General features: G+C 43.3%; 1 protein-coding gene and 1 long non-coding RNA gene across 43 annotated transcripts in view; one reads left to right on the forward strand and one right to left on the reverse strand.

The window, feature by feature from the left end:
• The window catches only part of Magi1 (membrane associated guanylate kinase, WW and PDZ domain containing 1), a 603,374-nt gene that overhangs the window by 212,159 nt on the left and 369,558 nt on the right, over nt 1–21,657 (reverse strand). For 4 of the 42 annotated variants that reach the window (XM_060383812.1, XM_060383820.1, XM_060383818.1 and 1 more), the window contains exon 1: nt 7,584–7,683. The exons of 32 other annotated variants lie outside the window; for them this stretch is intronic. The gene's annotated coding sequence lies outside the window, so the exon portion shown is untranslated. Of the gene's footprint in view, nt 1–7,583; nt 7,684–7,873; nt 8,008–8,027; nt 8,160–21,657 lie in introns of those variants that run through there. 6 more of the 42 variants (XM_060383811.1, XM_060383810.1, XM_060383823.1 and 3 more) reach the window with 3 other exon arrangements.
• LOC132654237 (uncharacterized) lies at nt 8,001–10,362 on the forward strand. Its single transcript, XR_009591890.1, has 3 exons — nt 8,001–8,120; nt 8,736–8,810; nt 10,149–10,362. It is a non-coding gene; the product is annotated as an uncharacterized LOC132654237 (long non-coding RNA).

The raw sequence follows: 21,657 nt of genomic DNA on the forward strand, positions 1-21,657 counted from the left end.
ACTTTCTTTAAAAAAAAAAATCAAAGGGTAACAAACTTTCTAGGCTTGGGGACAGCTAAACAGTCTCTGCTACGGGTACTCTACCGTATAGTTACAGCATAAAAGGCAGGAAAGAAAAAAAAAAGCTATGTCCCAAATGAAAGATTATATCTAAAAAACAAAACAATAACAAAAACAAAAAACTTTATTTGTGAAAAGAAGCAAGCAATAGATCATATTTGGCCTGTCGACCAATTAGATGGCCTCTACCTTAGGCAGGGACATTTTCAAAAATCTGTAAGCAAGCAGCTCCTGCTGTTTAAATTCCTCCAAGATTCCCACTGCCCTCCAGAGAAGTTCTAAGACTGCTGTCCCAGTAGGACATGAGTCCCTCCTGTGACAGTCCCGTACAGCTCTTAGACACAACCCATCTACAACGAGTGACTTCAAGAGGTGCACATGACTCAGCCTCTACGCTGGAGTCCCCAAGTGTCCTCCTGTCTTTCTGTCTTCTGTCCTTCGAGGGCACCAGCAGAGCTTCCGGTGCCACACAACCATCCTTGACCTAAATTCCAGCCAAGTGGACTGTACTCACTGTCCCCCCAAGCACTTTTTCAGCTTCGGTGACAGTGTGCTATCCTCTCCCACAGATGCATTCCCCACCATCAGTGTCGCTGGATCCCGAGTGAGAGAAAGGGCCACACTTCACACGACATTGTCTCCCAGGCCCTAGTCTACTTTCCTCCTCCTACCTGAAAGATATGTATTTGATACATTAGTTAAGAAAAGAGTCCTCAATCAACCTTGTACAATGTTTAAAGAAATCTGAATTCACTGGGCACTTTACCTTGGCTGTGCCAACTATTTTAATTTAGCACTTCCTACTAAAATGTGTCCACATGTCAGAATGCACTGTTCTTCCTGGTGTTGATATAATGGCATAATTTAGAATTTCCCCCTTTATGGGAGATGTACTTTAAAACTGCTACTTGGCTGCCTCCCCATTATTCTTTAATTAGCTGCTTGAACAATGCTGAGTATGTTACATCCTCCTGCAGAAAGAAGCTAAGTCCTCAGGCAATTAGTTTGTCCTGCTAAACATGGCCTATGCTACCACCGTGCTCATGGGAGGCAAACTTTCACAGAGGGGAGCAAATTCCCTCATCTTCCAGGACCTGAACACAAGTTCTGTGACCAGAGGCCATTAGAGGCTGGAGTAAAGACTGTATTTATTGTAAATATTTGTATTTATAGACCATATCTGTACACAGCATTTCTTCTATCAACCCGTGCAACTTTTAAACATTGATTATACTCAGCTTGAAGGAAGTTAAATGAGAATGAAAACCTGCACACACTGACAACAATGTGTGTTATGAAATCCCTTTGTGAAGGTATTTCTAATCCTAAAAGCATGCATTCTCTAAGGCTAGAGGAATGGCTCATTTAGAAAGTGCTCACTTTACAAGCAAGAAGACCTAAGTTAGATCTACCCACATAAAAATGCAAGGCAGGCAAAGACAGATGGATCACTAGAGCCCCTGGCTGGTCGGTCTAGCCTAAGTGCTAAGTTTCAGGCCACTGAAACACCCTGTCTGTCTCCAAGGAAATGGGCAGGATTCCCGAGAATGATACCAAAGATTGGCCATTGCCCTCCACATACACCTTCACAAGCATGCATGTGGACCAACACACATGCATCTTCACACACATGAGCACACACACACACACAGAGATGCACACCCCTTCTCACCCAATGATAGCAGACACCTCAGGAGTAGACACTGCAGAAAGTCACAAGCAGGTACAAAGCTATGACTCTAACCATGATGCCACATGACTGACCCCACTAATGACAGCCTAACTCATGGCACAAAAGGAGGTTTCTATAAACTCCACATGATCTTCCTGAGAACCTATTTCATGTGTAATAGGACATCTCTCCTTCACTAAGTCCTAGCTGAACTCCTGACCTAAACTGCAAGATGACATATTCTCAGCTTCCCCCATAGAGTTCAAGCTAAACTAAAGAAGCCATCAGACCCAAACAACTACCCTTAAAAAAATAAATAAATAAAGCCAGCTGTGGTAGTACATGCCTTTAATCCCAGCACTTGGGAAGCAGAGGCAAGTGGATCTCTGTGAGGTCAAGATTAGCATGGTCTACAAAAGCAACTTCTAGGACAGCCAGGGATGCTATACAGAACCATGTCTTGAAAAACAAATAATAAAAGAAATAAAAATAAAAGATAAACTCAGAGTCACTCCTCATCCTTTTCTACCTTCACCACTCACTTTCAAGGTAGAGCCTTGCCTTCTGTACACCCCTCCTCCACACAGAAGACCGTGACAGCTTCCTAGTTGTGCTCCTGGCTTCCACTGCTCTGCTAACTCTGCCTGTGGACTCTGCAATGGCTCTCATTCATTTTAAGTAGCGTGGCTGCACCTAAAATGCCCCGCGTCATCTGTCCCACTGTCAGAACTCACTTTCCACAGTTTTTCCATCTTCTCTACTCCAGCCATTCTCATCGTCTCACCATTTCTCAGCACATCAGCTGTAGTGTCTGTAGTGTCCATCACCTAGACATAGACTTTGCCTCACTCTGTCAAGTTTCATGTTTCCTTTCCTGTGGGGGTCAGCCCGACACCTTAAACACCCAATTTAAAACTGCAACACTCCCAGTCCCCATATTCCTGCACTTCTTGCTCTCCTCTGCCCCCATCCCAATCACATTTGCACCATTTTGCATACCAAATAACTGACTGTTGCAGAACTATAACACACACCTCATGCTGGATCCTCATCCACGCGGTTGATCATATATCCCAAGTGCCCCAATGGTTCTCAGCACAGAGAAGTTGCAAAGTTAGTATTTGCTGCCCATTTAAATCTGTCTTGTGACTACACAGCCAGCTCAAGCATGAAGCAGCCTAAAAATACAACTGATGATGACACGAAAAGTTACCCAGATGAGACTGATAATAACAAGCGGAACTCATGGGCTACGCTAGCTACTGTTCATCAGTACGGAAGGGAAGAGGGAGTCAGCCCAAAAGCTTGGCATCAAATGAGAATTAAATGCATTACACTACTCTGTCCCATACTTCAGGATATGGGGTATCTGGTACCAATATTTTGGGGAGGATATTTTAATTATTGTCTAAAGATATATTCCAGGTAGAAAAAAAAAGTGGCACTGACTGAAAGGAATAAAAGCTGCCTATGCATATATTAATGTGAAACATCGAAAGCACACAAGCGTCACGTGTGCACGCCCACACCTTCTTCTCTCTCCTTTTGAAGTATGAGACTGAGGTCAACTGAAATTACACATTATATTTATCTTTTTTGACTCACCTTATTTGTAAACAATCAAATCTTTTATAACTACACAGACAAAATATTCTCAATAATCATTTCTACCTTAATTTTCCTTTCCCTCTCTTGACTGTACTAAAATCGAACATGGGTTCTAACTCAAGCATCACAAGCTCGGGAAGACCTCGCCTGCTTGCTTCCTGTACCACAGTCCCCGGTATCTAAAGGTACAGAGTGGACACCCACATGCATGCTACTTCCAGGGGGGTTTCACCACTAGCTAGAAATGTCAATAATAGTCTAAGTGTCCACAAAGCCGTAAAGAGAAGCAGCAGAGGCTCCCATAAACCCAGGCGCTAAGCATCATTAAAAAGGGCTAAATGTTTGCAGATTACCGTCCCTTTCAGGGTCCTATCTATACTTAGTATTTTCAAAGCAACAGTCTTTGGCATCGCTCCACAATTAATTAGAAAATTATGGCACTTACTGCTTTTAGGCAAGTTATTTCATATAGCTGTTGTCAAATTTGTAGATTCGCATAGAGCTAATCTTTACTATGGAACAGAAATACTCCCCACGCAAAAATTCAGCATCATCTTGAAGATCAAATGAACACTGAGCAGAAAGCTAAGTGCTTTTTAAAATAAAATCTTATAGAATACGAGGTCAACTATCTAGTTTGTAGAAAGGCACATGCATCTTTAAATACAAGGCAACGTGTGCCTCCCTTCTCAATGGCTGAAATGATTTTTCATGGACTGGCAAAAGCAACCGCACTCTAGCACTCAGATGGAGCCTCAAAGTGACTGCTCAGGGTTCCTGGAGCATCTGCTCACTCAAGTATTTACCCAGTATGTATTATGCACTAGGCATGGCACAGGGAACTTTCCCAGAAAGGAAAATGGCAAAACCCGCCACAAACAAGAATGTCTAGCACAAAGACTGAAGTCTATGCACGTGGACTATTTTCTTTTCCTTTCAAGCCACATAACCACAAATACCGAAGAGGTTTGAGTCTAGCAGGTTATTTCCAAGCCAAGGGTCTGTCTTTACTTTCATGTTTGGACGCTTTCAAACATGATATTGAATGTCAAACAACATTTTCCCATTGATTTTAGACCTGAATCTAACAGTCTGCTGAAACTTAAAAGATGCCAATCTCCTTGGGGGGAAAAAAAATCAAAATGAGCGACCAGAAACTTGTCTAAGGAGAATAAACCAAACCAAACTGAGTATCCACAAGCCCCATTCAGTCATCAACCTTACCAGACTCTTGGAACAAATGAAAAAAGATCCATTTTCATGACTATAAAACCAGGGTCAGAAAGGTTAACAAATGAGAACACCACATCGCAGTAGTTGGGGGGCATTGCTTACCCATAATCCCCCAGTTGTGGGCCTCCCTGACCAATTGTACAGACGTGCTGAAGGCCAACAACAGCAGAAACCTCTGTAGAAGACGCCGGGATCCAGAGCAAAATCTCTGGAGCAAGTGTCCCCGACTCCTCAGGAGGCTGGAGGCCAACCGCAGGAGACCCTGTCACACAGGCATCTGCCGAGTTCCAAATCAGTGACTGGCACTGCTGCCTTTCTTTCCACCAGACTTCTCAAGAACGCTCTGACAGTTTGTCTGGTGCCAGAGGGTGTCAGCATGACTGCGAGGGATGTGCTTACATTCAAATATTTGGGGTCTGATTATCAACATAAGAAACATTTTTTTTAAAGGAGAAAATAAACATGCTGGGAGAATAATGGTTACCAAATGAAATGGATTTTGCCACAAAAATAAAACTGCAAAGGAAAAAAAAATTTTTTTTTGAATGGAGAGTTGTCTTTGAGTCTGCTTTTTCTAGTATTTTCACCTCTGTAGTCATTATTACCTTGAGAACCTCTTACATTTAGGCCTAAGTCTCCCACATTCTATTCCCTATGGAAAGGCTAATAAGTCAACATTAGAAAAACACATTGAACTACATACTTAGTGGTACATGCATGCCATGAAATAGGCCATCTCAGTTGCTGTTACCATAACTGCTTTAGAGACACTGCCTAGGGGCAAAGAAACTACACTTTTTGTGTGTTTGTTTGTTCACTTATTTATTTATTTATTCATTTTAGTAACTGGTACTAATGAATCAGCGTTTAACTTTGTAAATGTAAAGGTTTATTCTTTCTCCCTCTTCTTTCTTCTACTTCTATCCTCATGACAAGAATGAAGTGGAATACACTCCTGGGAAATGTTCCTGATGAACACCAGCTACAGCCATGACTTCTTTGGTACCGAAAACTCATGGACTGTGTGTTATCCCATGTGTCAGAATGGCCATCTACAGCTGTGTAGCACAGAAAACAGTCTCAGTATGGAATAAATCCAGTGTCCTCTGGACACACCCTGGGTCCTTTATGGAAGCCCTATTCTCCTTGGGAAAAGTTCTATAACAAACAAAATTGTCCCTGCTTTCTGCTCTAGAAGGACCAGAAGCTAAACTTCAAGTCTAAGTTCAGTGGAAAAAAAAAAAAAAAAAAAGACACAATGGGTCAATTCCACTTCTGTAGCAAAAACACAAGAGAGCCAGACACAGTATCAAACATTATCTTTAAGGTATTGCCATAGAAACGGAACTTGAAATTTGCAGGCTGGGAAACTATAGAGGGAAGCAAAGCAAGAAAGCTCCAATAACTTGGTGGGATAGGGTGTAGTGGGATTGGGGACACAGAGGAGGGTCTCTGCAGCAATACTTTCCTTCTTCCTTCTGCCCCATCCTTTTTTTCCTGAAGCCCAGAGCAGAAAGGCAGCCAAGGCAAAGGCAGACTGCTTCTGTTTGCTCAGCTGAGAAATGGAGGAATCAAGACAGTGTTGATACCATTAATCTGTTCAAGCTTTCAACAGCACCAAAATTCATAGGCAAGTGGTGAGCTCAGATTTATTGACCAGGTACTGTGCAAGTTGAATCATGAAAAGAATCTGAACCTATATCCAATCAACGCAGGATTGCAAAGTTCTGTTAAAACACCAGTTTTCAGAAGACACTGGCCTTATAGATGATACTGTCTGTATAAGCCTTTCTCAACAAAATCATTTCCCTCAGAACCCAAAAGGCAATTGTTAGTCTGTTTAAGTATACACAATTATATACATGGACATAATGTATATAAACCCATGGTTAAATATTTTCAAAATAAAAGTCATACGCCCCTTCCAATGCAAATGCTTTCAGTTTTCATCTGAACGTCCAGTGAACATGTCTCAACCTTTTGAAAACACTGACTAGGTTCTAGTCAAGAGTAGTAAAAACAAGCATGCAAGCAAACAACAAAACCAGCAAGGGTTATTTGACCAGTGCACAGCCCTAACTAAAGAGCCTCCTAAATGATTCTCAATGGATAGGGCTCTAGGCATAGTCAACTCTTGGAAAGAGAAAGGGGCCTATTCCTAATCCTTACAAATAAACAACACGTACCCTCAAACCATTTAGTTCAGACACAAATCCACTCCCTTTGTGTGGAAGGCCAACTCTATGGATGAGACAGCTTCCTTGCACACTTCACTGCCCCCTTGGTACTCGGGTCAGACAGACTCCGAGTTTGAGAAGAGGAAGGAAGGTACACACTCCTGCCCCTTTAAAGAAATACAGACACCAGTCTTCCAGGATTGGCCCATTAAGAACCGGCTAGGGCGAACAGCCGTCCAGCTCCCAAGCCCTCACAAGCCAGACTCCAGATTCCTCTATTTATTGATGCCCACAGACAAGCATACCTTACCTAGACCAGACAGTGTTCTCACAAACACATGTTAATTTCCAGGAAGCAAACTTAAAAAGCCTTCTGCATGCACATTCCTCCCTTTAAAAGTGGGGGAAAGGAGAGAGGGGATGGTGGTCCTTCCCTTCTTTATTTTCTTGAGAGCTGGCAAAGCTCTACCAAAGTGCAAAGGCATTTGCCCACTACCGCCAGGAGAAGCAGCTCTCTGTCTCCCCGCCTACTCCAGCCTGGGCGCCGGAACAATGCTGCAACACGCATTTACCAACACCTGCTGGAGCCTATTAATATGCACGGGGGCCTAAGGCTTTCCCCCTCCCCTTTCCCTGCCCTCCACACTGAGCAGGCTTTCATCTCCTCCTTTACCATCCATCAGGAACTCATTTCGGTGGGACCCCTCCCCCTCTCACCCCCAGTCCCCATTCAGCAAAGCCTGGGGGACGCCCCTCGCTCTGGCTCCCCAAGCCCAGGCTGACTAGCACACTTTGGAATGCACTTCATTAAAATTTAGCTGCCCGATTCCAACCTGCAATGCGGAGGAGGCAATACAAAGCGCACGCCACACTTCCTCCAGCATCCCCTTGAAAAGCCCCATTGTTCGCCAGGCATCTGCTCCGGAGCCCAGCCTCTCCCTACCCACTGACCTCTGATTTTTTTTTTTTTTTTCCCCTTCCTTGCTTCTCCTCCCACCCTGCCCAACCAAACGGGGCCTGCCTGCCCGTTGAATTAAAAAGCAGCCTCGGCCATCTGGCCCTCCCAAGCTGGCCCACAGTCTCCCCTCCTCCCTGGTCCACACATCACACATGGCATCTTCACCTCCACGGATGTTCCCACAATCCAAGCGCAAACCTCGGGGTGGCAGGCACCCCTGTCGCCACCTGCCTGATCCCAGCCTTCCTCTAGTGGCCGAGCGTTCGAATCCAGAGATGGGCAGGGGATAGCCAGGGGGAGATCGTGGACTTGTACTTGCCTGCAAAAGCCCAGCCAATCGCCAAGATTAATCCTTCCTTTTGTGCGCCTGAAAGAGCCTCCCACCACGCTGGTCCTCGGCTCCGCAGCGGCTGTAAGGAAAGGCGGGGGTGGGGAGTGGGATCTGAACCCCTTCCTAAGCTAGCTGGGGGCTCCTCGGCCACCTGACCACTGAGTGGGTTTTCCAGGACACAGGATCTGGCTGGAGGAGCAGCTGATGTGCGGAAGGGAGAGAAGATGCTCAAGCTTGCGCCTTTTATATCACTGGCGACATTTCTAACACATGACAACAATTTCCATCTGTATTTAAGCCGGGAGTGTGAAAAAAGCGCATTACATCACAGAGCCCGGGTTCTTAGAGGCTGCCGGATATCTAGGCCAGGGGGGATTAGGGCTGCACCTGTGAAGAGGGCGGGAGGGGGCGGGACCCAGCTAGCTCCCCTACCAGGACATGTCAAGTCCCCACCACCCGATTGGTCCTAGGGAGCCCTTGGCCAAGGAAAGGCGGGAAATCGGGTTGCCCCATTTGCTAAGGACTGGCAGCTGAGTGGACAGATGGGCGAGGGCTTGGGGGTATGGTAGGGAAATATGGGTGACTCTCAAGAACAGGGACAGGAGCCTCCCAAGTCCCCTCAGCCTTTCTCTAACTTTGAATGTAATTTCACAGAAATAATTTTTAAATTTGAAATGACTGTTTTCTTGGAGTTAGAGATGATGGAGAAGCTGCGCCTGAAAACCTGAAGTATTTCCCTTCAAGCAGCTGACCAGGAAAAAAAAATTAAAGGTAGTATCCCATTTAGAATCAAGTTCTTTGGGGTTTATCATCTTGAATTCAAACTTACTTTTTTTTTTCTTTGTGTGTATGTGGTGTATGTGTGTGTATGTGTGTGTGTGTGTGTGTGTGTACTTACAGATCTTTGTCAGATGCATTCTTCAGTAATTTCTGTAGACTAACGGGCCAGTAAAGCCCCTCGGGGGGGCCCTTCCTCTGCCTCCCCAACACTGAGATTAAACGGGAACACTGCTCTATGGGGGTCTCAGGCCTCCTGCTCCTGCAGTAAATGCTCCACTAAGTCATCTCCCAAGCCCTCAACTCAGGCCCATTTCTAGTTCAGCATCCTTTCCCCAGCTTGGGGAGTGGGAGAGAGTGCTTAGAGACTCTTAGAGCTCTTCCTATTGGCAGCAGGAGCACCACAAGATGTGCCTTTGCTGAAAGGCACCTGCATTCCCCAGCTCCACAGCTACATGCAAAGGACTGTCAAGAATTAACTATTACAGTAAGGACAGGACATAAGGGAATCTAAAACTTTCAGGTGAAATATGATGGGGGGGAAACGATGGGGAAGCTGAAAGCCAACAGATAGCAAAGCATAGATGGGGGGCGAGAGATGCTGAGAGGTCAGTCCACTGATCAGACAACTAGGGAACAAAACTTTCCCTAGGATGCAGGATCAGCTGGAGGTCAGAGTAGATAAGGAAAATTTACGAAGTAGGAACCCGTCATTGTATGCAGAGAAATGTAATCTATTGTCCCTTGAACAACCCAGGGAGTGGCAAGACTGAATTTTGTTTTGTTTTGTTTTCAAGTAAGGGTTTCTCTGTATAGTTTTGGCTTTCCTAAAACTCACTGTGTGGGCTGGCCTGGAGTCACAGAGCTCTTCTGCCTCCTGAGTGCAGGGGTTAAAGGCCTGTACACAAGCTCAAGACTGACTGCATTTCCAAAATTCCACTGAAGGTTGAAAGACTCAACACTAGAGCCAGGCTCCATGTGTTATGCCAAGCCTATCTCACTGCTTTCTACTTTTGAACAATGGTGGACTGTGCTGGAAACTTTTGTGTATTATTCTCACATGATAGTAGTCATTGTTATTGTTGTGTGTATGAATGTATGCATCACATATGTGCACATGTAAGTGTGCATGTGAGGCTAGATGTCATTGTCAGGTGTCACCTTTATCACATGGGAAAATAGACAAGAGTCTACAGCTCAGGCACACAGACAAGAGGCGTTAACATGTGTCACCTGCTGTTACTATTTACACAAACACGTTCCATACAAAGCTTCTCTAACCATTTTTTGATAGGTTGTTTGTTTTTTTGTTTGTTTGTTTGTTTTTGACAGGGTTTTACTATGTGGCTCTGGAACTCACTATACAGATGATGAGGCTGGCCTCAATTCCACAGATATACGTCTGCATCTGCCTTCCAAGTGCTTGGGTCAAAGGCATACACCACTGAACCTAACACAAAGCACCCACCTTTTATTTTGATGGGGTTTTGTAAAATGGGATCATTTCTAGGACTCCAAAGAGCTAACGGTAGAGCTCTGCGCCCTGGCATCACTCTAATTGTCAAAAATAAAAATTAAAAAAAATAAAGTGAGATGTTTGTTTAAAATCAAAAACAAGAACTCCATTCCAGATTCCTGCCTGCTCCATTGGCAGGTGAGGTCTTAGGAGCTCAACGCAAAGTATCAGTTTACATTTTTGTTTTGAGGGAAACTATAAACTTTAGGGAATACTTTCCTTATCAACCTTGCACATAATATGTGTAAGTGCTGACATCATTCTCTGTCACCATCAGACAGAAAGGTATCACATAAAGCTTTCAAAGCCTTTAGCCACAATTTCATGCTGAATCTGGAATTTGTATTTTATTAGTTTTCCACAAGAAATGATTGTGCAGTACAAATTAAATTGCTCTATTGCAATGAGGCTGCATAGAGACTGCACCAAAGGGAACAAAACTACAAGACTATTCCCTTTATGAAATAAGGAAGGAAGCTTTATGCAGTCAGTATTCAAGAATGTAGCTTTCCCCTTTTCTAAAGGGTGAGAAAAACAGACCTCATTTAGATGGAAAATATATTTTTATTATATTCTATCCCCTCCCCCAACAACTTCACATCTGCTCCCCCCACCCATCTGCATAAAAGGCAAAGAGGCCAAGGGAATCTGCTCAGGTTTTATCAGCACACCCTCAATTTCACAAATCCAGATCCTCAGAGATCAAATGTAAGGAAAAACCCAGCAAAAGTAAGGAAAGGTGCCTCATAGCATGTCTTTTGAAATCACACCTGAAGCATACACAAAATTAGAATCGATGAATCCTTCATTTTTTCTTTACTACCTGACTTCTAGACCCTAAGGGCCAGTCAGGCAGGGTCTTTCATTCAAAGTAACAATGAAGGGTAGACATCTCCTACTACCAATATTTTAAGGCTGTGAGAAAAGGCCAAAGGATTTTTCTCTCAGCATCTCCAAAGCAAGGAGAGAAATGTCTAGCCACCAGACTGAGTAAACACTGTGACCGCTCGGGAGGCAAGAGTGCGGGTTGTCTTTAAGGTTGGATCTGGTGCCAATAAAGGGCCATGCCCACGCTGCCTCCCTCTCCTAATGTGACTAATGGGGAAACAGCTTCACCTGGAAACACCTCCACTTTCTCTCGCGCCCCATAAGGCAGGTATAATGACTAGGTGGGAGGATGCAGACACTGAGTGAGCGAGCGAGCGCCTGGCACAGAGACATGCTTAGGATTACTGCTATCACACTAGTCACCTTAGCTACCCTCTAGGTGTGGATCTGCTCTCTATGAATATGCCTTTTTCCTGGGCAAGGGGGGCTAAGTAGCTTGAGATAGCAGGTCTTGTCCCGCAACTCTAGATAGCTGGGAGTTCTCCATGTAGAAAAAGCTAGTCTCAACCTTCCAGTGACCCCCCCAGCCTCTGCCTTCTACCTGCTGGATTACAGACATGCACCACAATGCCAGGATTTAAATGGTGATCAGATTCCTCTGTTTTGGTTTATTATTTTAAGGCATGATGTCACTATATAGTCCATGTTGGCCTGGAATTCAATCACTATCTGATCGCCTCAGCCTCATGTTCTGGGATCATAACTCAGCATCACCACACCCAGATTTCGTATGTTCTGTCCCTGAATTTATTGAGTACATGCCAAGAGCACAGACCCATGGGATAAAATAAACAAATATAACCCATCTATTAGATTGGGAAAGGGGCTCTGTAGTGACTATAATAGAACTGTCATTGGATAAAATTATGCTGACTGACAGACTAAGCCACACTCACTAACTAGGATGCAATAACAATAGACATTAACAATAGAAAGAAGGCCAAAAATGGGCACTAATAACAAGCTAAAACGAATGTGCCTAGGCAGCCACACATAAGGAAATGAGAGCTTTAAGTACAGTTATTGAAGAATGAGAGGAAAAAACTAGATTATGCTTCCTACTTATGAAGCTATAAAAATGAAAGATAAACTTCAAAAAGGTTATACACACACACACACACACACACACACACACACAAGTTCGAGGCTAGCCTGGTCACAGAGCAAATTCCAGTACAGCCAGGGCTACACAGAGATACCCTCTGGGAAAAGCAAAAAGAGAGGAAGAGAGAGAGAGAGAGAGAGAGAGAGAGAGAGAATAAAGCTGCCTCTTTCTCACACCATATATAAAACTTTACTCACAAGAGATAACAGAAATTGATACAGCTCTCAGAAGAAAGAAGGAGTTTTATTGATCTTTATAGTCCTCAGTTAGGCAATGGCACCAAATGGGCACACACACAAATTAGGCATATTACAGATTGATGAGATCTTTTTTTTTTCCTTTTCCCCAAGAACACAATTACCAAGATAAAGAAACGAGAATCAACAAAATGGGAGGGGATATTTGTGAACCATATCTGATGAGAATATTAGAGGACTCCTACTACTAGTTACCATAAAAACCAACAGCCCATTTTAAAAATAAGTGAAGGATCAAACAGTTCTCTAATGACGACACACAGGTGACCAATAAACACATGAGAACGTGCTCGGTAAAACTGGGTAATCTATCAGGAAATATAAGTCACAATCACCAAGAGATATCACTTCATAGTGGTGAAGACATCTTAATGAAAAAAGACAACTAGGAGAGATGAAAGGTAGAACTTTCAAGTAGGAATACAAACTAGAGGTGCCATTTTGGAGGGCAGTCTGGCAGACGCTCAAAAAGTTATTTATGATATGACAGAGCAATTCCAGTTCATGGAATGTGTCAAAGAGAAATGAAAATACATGCCGATATAAAAATGTACACATGAACATTTGCGGTACCATTATTCATTGCCATCAAAAAGAAAGAAACACTCAGAAGAATGTATATTTGTTCATAACTTAGGCATGCCTTTCAGTCACCTCTGGTTTACATGTAATACTTAAGAATCGTTAGACTGTGTTGCTTTGAGAACAGTGACAAGAAAATAAGAGTCATTAATACTCAAGATAGGCATATCCACTGTGGGCTCAACAGAGAATCTGAAGTTGCTTGAATCCATGGATACAGAAAGCCAGGTATAGACTAAAAACTAGTGAGTTTTTTTGGTAGTTTGGTTGCTTGTTTTTTGTTTTGTTTTTTCAGTTTTTGAGACAGGTTTCTGTGGAAACCTGGCTGTCCTGGAACTCACAGAGATCCTCCTGCCTCTGCCTCCCCAGCGCTGGGATTAAAGGCATGTGTCACCACTGTACAGCTACAAAACAAGTTTTAAGGAATGGGTAATAAACTTCCCATTTATTGAAATTATTTTAAAAAGTAGAATGTAAGAATAATGGCATTAAGTAGAAATATAGATAAGAAACCATGGCAATAAGAAAAAAGGGGTGAAGAAGGGAAGAGTTTTGTTTGTTGTTTTCTGTGAAAGTGTGAGAAAAAAATCTTTGGAAAACAAAATCATGAGTAGAGAAAGGATAAATGATGTCATTAGTTTCAAAAACAAATGGTAAAGCATTACAAACAGAAAAAAACTATGTATGAGAAAATGTCATATATAACTCTATTAATCTGAAAACCTAAGCAGATGTGTTATTTTCTAGGATAGTATACTAATGAAACTGCCTTAAGAAACAGGAGAGGGGCTGGAGAAATGGCTCAGTGGTTAAGAGCACCGTCTGCTCTTCCAAAGGACCTGGGTTCAATTCCCAGCACCCACATGGCAGCTCACAACTGTCTGTCACTCCTGTTCCACTCTCAGAGAGACATATATTCAGTTAAAGCACCAATGACCATAAAATAAAAATAAATAAATTATTTAAAAAAAAGAAACAGGAGGGTTCATATGAGGGTTGGTATCCCTGGGGGGCAAGGCCTTTTCTGAAGAGAAACAGAGGAGTAGACCTCGGGGAGACCAGAGGGGAAAAGGAAGGACTGGGAATGGAGAAGAGAGGGTTATCTACAGTCTAGATATGAGAGAAGAAGAATAAAAACAAAAACAAAGAACAAAACAGCAGAAAACCAAGGAAGAGAAACAACTAGATAAAACACAGTTAAGATCAAAGAACTGTTTTCTCCTCCCTGATCCCAGCTACTGAAACAAACAAGCAAACAACACACACGCCAGGATATTTTACAGAAAACTCTTCCCCAGCATTTTAAATAGAGTGTGGCGCTCACTATATAATTCCCAAAGTGCACATTCTTTGCTATTTATTATGTGTCTTTTATATGTCCATATGTTTATGGTTTGGATCCTGACACCCCCAAAGTCTAGTGCGTAACATTTGGTTGTCTGACTTTGGTGCTGTTGGGAGGTACAGCAACCATATGAAATGTGGACTGGTTGATGGTTAGGGACATGCCCTGGGGGTACTGGGATTCTTGTATCTTTCTCTCACCTCTCTGCTCCTCAGCCACCAGAAGTAAAAAGATTTCCTACCACACCCTTCCTCTGTGACTTCCTGTTATAGTACAGGCCCCAGACAACGGGGCCAAACAGCCACAGGCCAAAGCCTTCTGACACTGAGCCAACACAACCCTTTCCTTTAGGTTGTTTTTTTTTTTTTTTTTTTTTTTTTTCAGATACTTTGTCACAGTGAGGGAAAGGCAATTTTGAGCACATTTATGGGTTATTAGAAAAAGACATCCAAGAGATATTGTGTTTCATTTGTTTTTGCAGTACTGCAAATTAAGCTCAGGACCTTGACCATGACATGCTGAGCAAGCTGCCACACTGAGCTGTTCAGCTATATACTACATAGAGCCTGAGATACATGTGTGTTGTTGTGTGTATTAGGGACGGGGCACTGGAAGCCCAGGGTACCTCCAATGTGGCAGACAGACAATGAGAGGACTTAAATGGCAGTCCATGGCTATCAGGCAAAGAGTAAACTCTATCATGTTACAAGGGTCACATGAAATTTTGTGTTTTTATGTTTAATAATGAAAATTTATGTGCTACTTATATAATAAGAATAACTTGATAATCATAAGGAATGAAAACCTCCGAGGTATTCATTAAGAATGTAGATAGAACTTCTTGCTAGTTGACGGAGCTATGGAAGTATATGAGGGGCCAGAAAACTGATAGGCAACTCTTCTGAGCTAAGTCATCCATATGTTCATCTATCAGCCTAGACACACAAATTCAAAGCAGAAGTAACAAGAATGAATAGTCTGTGTCTTAGTCCACTTGGGTTGATGTTTACAAGAAGTGGAAATTTGTGAGGTTTGTGCCACACAGTTCTGTTAGCTAGAGACTTCAAAGCCAAGGTACCAGTGGGCTTGGGATTCTCACCAGAGCTGTTCTTCTCGTCCCAAGATGGCAGCTTGTTTCTGTATGCTCAGAAGAATAAACCCTGGTCATCATTATCATAAGCAGTCTCATAACAACTGTAACTCCTTTCACTCTCATGGCTTGATTTAAGTCTTAAATATCACGTCAGCCATTTATTTCATGGGAGATATTTTTCACACCATAGCACTAGGTGCTCTTTTTCAAGAACAAACTTTCCCCGGTTTGGGGTTGGGAATATGGCTCAGATCTAGAGTGCTTGCATAGTGTCAGGGTTTAATGCCTAGTACTACAGAGACTGGGTGTGATGGCTCATACATGTAATCTCATCAGGCATGAGGCTTAGAAGCACAAAGTCATGCTTAGCTATAAAGCAAGTTCAAGGCCAGCCTAGGACACATGAGATGCTGGGGGGAAAAAAAAACAACAAACAACTCAGTTTTAAATAGTTATTAATTATAAACTACATTTTTAATGGTCTCAAGGAAAAAAACCCTGTAACATTATATACATGTAATGTCACATATATTTGTCTTTCCACACACTGAAATGCAGGAAAACATGTATCTGCAAATCAAGAAAGACTGGTTTTTATAAAACAAAAGAGGCACTGATCAAAATAAAACTCCTTTTCAAAGGATAGAATTTTTAAGTACAACTGTTTCGATTATGCAGCAAAGTTGTGCCAGGAAAAAGACACTGAGAATTTCCTAAGGTTAACCTACAACGCTCATTTAGGAAGTAACAAATATTGCAAGGGAAAGAGAAGCTAAACAAAAAAACTTCAGTTAGTTAAAAGCCCTGATTATTATGTCATCTTATAACCAGGATGTGAGGAGATATCACTGATGCTGATTTTTTATGCATATGGATTATGATGACTTTCATGTAACAAAGACAAATGATACATCACTTCACTGCTATGTGCAGGCCCACAGAGGCGCATCCTCCTTAGAGAACCTTTGACTTCTGCTATAAATGAAAAGGAGGAGGAAAATGTGTCATTTTTCCAGCTGGATTTTGACTTGAATTGCTACAAATACATAAGGAAGTGACCCCCCCCCTCCTCCACTACCCTCATAGAAAACAATCCCACTGACAACTCAGAGGCTTTCCTAAGTTAGCTGGGGAACCATATAGCAAAAGCGGAAATAAACCAAATTCCAAAGGCTGTTATCTTCAACAAGGAAAGGAAACAGGGTGGACACAGAACATTTCCCTACAACTGTCACCATTTTCTAATACTCTCCAGAGTGGAAAGCCAGCCTCTTCAATGGCATGCACAAGGAAGGACTTTGTCCACAGGTTTGTCAAGCAGCAGGCTTCTAGTTACTTGACAATGGCTCACGTAATGATATCTATCAAAAAGGCTATGAGGAGAAAAAAAAATATATTATGTAGTGGCCCCTTCAAAGATAAATATCCCAGAAGCTCCAAACTTGTATTGAATGGGGTGCTGTCAATGTGGGACCTTTATTTGTAGGACCTCACTACAGATGGGCTGTTTTAGAAGGTCATGCCCCTCCATGCTCAACACTGTGCAACCTTCACTGAGACTATGCTGTCATCACCCTTTGGTCCTCTCTGCTGTGGTTGTGACTGGGCTCAGAGCACAGGAGCATGGGGGGTATGGTATTTGAACTTATTACCTGTGGTATATTAAGATCTACTCACGTGACACCCACGTGAAGAAAATCTGTTACAAGGAGTAACTACAGAGGGTAGGAAACACACATGTGCATTTGCTGGGGGAAGTAATGTGCAAACTAGATGTGCTTCATGGGATCTTAGCACTACTGCGAAAAAGCTCACCTTCCCCCATACAGACAGCCATTCATTTCAGAGGGCTCAAGAAATGGCAACAAAGGTAAAAAGCCCATGAGGCCATCCAGGCCTTCTGCACTGCCTGACCTACCTTGAAAGCATGCTTAAGGGCTTAATAGTTAATGAGGGTGAGAGGAAAGAAAAAAAAAACAAGGCTCCAACATCACACTTACCATTCTAATGTGCAGGTTAGTGTGTTTTATGTCAGTAAATTATAGACCGCTCAATGGTAGGCTAGTTATGCAGCAGATTTATCTCAATTGCAATTGCTCTAAAGAGCGTGGAACATTTGGTGACAGAATTATAGAACCAAAGCCTGCTTGTAGCCACAACACACAGATGAGGCGGAAGCAGGGCTACATGGTCTGGTGGGCGTCCTTAAAACACACCTTCCTTTGTGCCATCCACCTGCGCTCGTAAGCGCGTAGCGCTGGATTGGACACTACCAATCAGGCACACGGATTTATCTCGGCCATGAGGCTGCCAACTGTGTGCTGGCTCATATTTTCAAATTCTCAACGCTCTCTCTAAGTCTGTGGGGACGATAGCACAAGCCTGTCTGTAAAACAACAGGAAACCTCTGGGAAGCAACTTTTCCACGTACACAGAGCCAGATGGTAGAGGGGTTGTGAGGCCACGTTGGAAGTCTGCATTCATTAACAACCCCAACAGTGTACCTCAGTGTCCCAGAGCCAGGATGACGGAAGCTGCCGAAGTAAATTCTAGTACCTTCACAAATCACTAGGATTTTGTTCTTATTTAAATATACTCCCACCACCCCACCCAGTCCTGAGAGAGGCTTTCTCTGGAAAGCCCTGGCTGTCAGGAATTCACTCTGCAGAGCAGGCTGGCCTAGAACTCAGAGATCTGCCTGCCTCTGCCTGGGAGTGCTGAGATTAAAGGCATATGCCAGCATACTTTCAAATACACATACAAAACATAACAAGGAAACTCATTACAGGTCATTTGGGATATCTGGCTGGCCCAACCTCTGAGCCTGGTATGCAAAGGGGCATCCAGGAACAATGCTCTAACAGTCACATGACAATTACATAGGTTCCTCCCAAGGGAGAGGGAGGAGCCTCTGCTGCTTTCTAACACTGCCCTTCCTGCTGCGCCTCACACTGCTCTCTGGAACTGCTACTGCCTTCGCCCTGAAACAGTTCTGCCTGAACCTGCTGATGGCAAAGGCGGGCATGGTCCCTCTTAGCCAAAGACTCACCGTCATCATCTTCCTCAGCACCAGCACTCTCACCACGGGCATCATCCTGCATATCACAGCAGCTCCCAAATAGAGTGCTTCCTCACTGGAGGCCAAGCACCAGCCTCAGGACAAGGTTGTGAGGAAGGAACTGCCCTCTCTACAAAGGAGCAAAGTGAGTCTCTGAGGAGCTAAGTAACAAAGGGTGAGGAAGCAGCAAAAGACAAAGCCAGGCCCTTCCCTGCGAGCTCCTCAGCAGGGCAGGGGAGCTCTAATTGAGTGGTACATTTACACTTTATCTTACTGCCTCCTTTTAGAAACTCGCTTTTACTCCACATCCGTCTCCCTCGCAAAGACAAATTTCTTAGGAGAATTGATATGACCTCTGGTGTGCCTTTGTAACAAATCAGTCACTTTAGCCCCGTATGCATTATGCATGTAACCAATCTCTTTCTGTACTACAAAAGAACAGGAAGCAGGTAAGGGCACACAAAGAGAAAGGGAAAAAACCATGACAATGTCTTAATGAATCTGACCCCTGATGCAAGAATAGATTTTCTTAATTTCGACATTATTCACCTGTGCCTGGAACAGAGAGTGCTTACGGCTTTGTGCTTGGTGATTATCTTACACTTCCTGTCACTCTTACTGCGGCCTACCTAAAAGGCAGTATAACTGGACCCATTCTATAAAGTTTTCTTTACGTGTGTTTGTGTGTGTGTGTGTGTACATGCATGTTCATGTATGTGCAGGTCCACCTCTGTGTGTGAAGGTGCATGCAAGCATATAGAGGGCAGAAGACAACCTCAAGCTATGCCATTTGTCAGGTGCCATCTAGCTTGCTTTTACTGAGACAAAGTCTCTCACTGAATCTAAAACTCACTAATTAGACTAGGCCAACCTCAGTAACCTGCATGTCTCCGTCCCTGTCACGGACATTACAAATCAAAGCACATCCAGGTATTTTCACGTGGGTTCTCGAGCTCAAACTCAGGTCCTGTGCTTGCAAGGCAAGCTTTTTACCCACTGAGCCATCTCCCTAAGGCCATAATGAGCTTTTTTTTTTTTTTAAATACATGAGGTTTTTTTTAATTGTATACTCGTTCGAACATGGGATGCAAACCTCCTGTGAAACAGGAGAGAAATGTGGCCCCGAGGTCTAGGGGTACAGAGGTTTTAAAGGGAAAAATGGAAGCAGGGACTTACATGCTTTGGCATTACATGATTGGGTAAAGGAAACTGACTTTTGAAATGATTGGTCCACTTTAGGTGCCAAGACTACAACAGTTCTGGCTTGGTCATGTGGGCTGGTTTCCTAGCAACTGTCTAAGTGGGTGGGGAAGAATGCAATAAGACTAGTCTTCCCCTCAGGGTATTACTGGACATGTCTCCATCTAGCTAGCCTTTAAAACAACACCCACTGATTTTTAAGTCTTTAGTCTCTCATTCCCCCCTTCTCATGATCATTTGAAGACCCAATCTTGGGTCTTCCAGATATGACCCCAGGAGTCAGTCCTCCAAATTTTCCATAATGGGATCTGAGTACCATTAGCTATATTGCAATTAAGCATTCCTTCATGAAAGCCATCAAGCGATTTAAAATACAAGGTCCAAAGATAAAAATGAAAATGAGTAGGGGTTCCTTCAGGGTGGATATAAGGGCAGTAAGCCCTATATTATACTATTATACCAGGATTTAAACCATCCCCTGGAATCTTTTCTCTCTAGTGTCTCTCCAGGATGCAATACTAGTTCCTGCTCCAGCTAAGCAGGTTCCCAATATAATAGCTAATGTCAGGGAGCCCCTTTTGACTTAGCATTTCAGCCTGCTAGGTGGGATTTGGGGCTGAGAGTCTCATCTTCTGAAACTGTTTCAGTGCTGACAACAGGACTGTCCAACGAGCTTTTTAAATGTTTTTTGTTTTGTTTGTTTTTTGTTTTGTTTTGTTTTTAGAGACAGCATTTCTCTGTGCAAAAGTCCTGGTTGTCCTGGACTCACTTTGTAGAGCAGGCTAGCCTCAAACTCACAGAGATAGGCCTGCCCTCTGCCTCCTAAGTGTTGGGATTCAACCTGGTGTAATGTTTGATTTTTGATCTACTATTCAAAGTTTTTCTTTTTTTTCTTTTAAGACAGGTCTTGTGAAGCCTGAAGTTATGTTTTAAGTTTAAATTACTGTGCTTAAGAGATCATAAAACAAGTTGGGCATGGTGGTGCACACCTGTAATCTGAATCATGGTTACTTCTGAGAAGAGAAGGAAGAATTCATAGGTAGAGCTATAAGGGGCCTATTAGAATGCTTTTATCTGGAACAAATTATATGGTTCTGCTCACACAACAAGCAGGTGCACATGTATGTTTATGTGCAGCTGAAAAAAGAAAGAAAGAGAAGGAAAGGAAAGGAAAGGACATGACTGCTCCTAGATATGGTGGAGGAGAAAATTTATTGTAGATAAAAGGGAGGTATAGGCAGAGGAAGACACATCTGGGAAAGTCCAGAATGGTCATGACCCTGATCTATATGAGGAGATGGGGAGGGCAAGGGAAAGGGGAGAGAGGAGAACCAGATGCAGCAGCCAGGAGACCCAAAAGAGAGACATAAAGGACTAGGTAATGAAAATAGTTGGATTATATAGGGAAGGGCAGCTGGAGAAAGGGCAGCCTAGCCCCTGGGCTGAAGAAGTTTAGGGTAGACGGCTGGGTATGCCAGCCAGGAAGACCCTGCAATGGGTAGAAGCTGAGGGATTTCAGGAGGACCTGGGGGCCAGATTCACTCTGACATGTTAAATAGACACCACAGCCATTTGTCCCAGAGGTTGAGACTTAATGCTGTGGAAGTACAGGACAGACTTTAACCCTGGGTGTCATTCCTTAGGCACTATTCACCTTGTTTTCAAAGATAGGGTCTCTCTCACTGTCCTAAAGCTCCCCAAGTAAGGTGACACAAGGGTGGCTGCCCAGCAAGCTCCACGTATATTCCTGTTTCCAAGGCCCCAGTACTGAGTAATCAGTTGCTACTATGCCCAACC

The sequence above is a fragment of the Meriones unguiculatus genome, chromosome 5 (genome assembly GCF_030254825.1).
Source record: "Meriones unguiculatus strain TT.TT164.6M chromosome 5, Bangor_MerUng_6.1, whole genome shotgun sequence".
Classification (NCBI taxonomy): domain Eukaryota; kingdom Metazoa; phylum Chordata; class Mammalia; order Rodentia; family Muridae; genus Meriones; species Meriones unguiculatus.